This window comes from Tachypleus tridentatus, chromosome 13 (genome assembly GCF_004210375.1).
Source record: "Tachypleus tridentatus isolate NWPU-2018 chromosome 13, ASM421037v1, whole genome shotgun sequence".
Taxonomy (NCBI): domain Eukaryota; kingdom Metazoa; phylum Arthropoda; class Merostomata; order Xiphosura; family Limulidae; genus Tachypleus; species Tachypleus tridentatus.
Window position 1 is genome coordinate 120,910,136 of NC_134837.1, and position 230 is coordinate 120,910,365.

The window sequence follows — 230 nt, forward strand, 5'->3', positions numbered from 1 at the left end:
CTATTTTCATCTCGCTTGTCTTTAGTGTAATATGTCCACTTTTCCACTCATACCAGGTAATATCGGTAAAATCTACCTCATCTTCAGTGTAATACAAACCATTTAAGTTACAACGATGACATGAATTATACACCATCCGCCTTTGTGATTATGAGCACAACTTCCGCTGTATTTATCGTTGTCTTTATTCTTGGTACTGAACATCATATTGTGGTGGGGAGCAAGAGAAT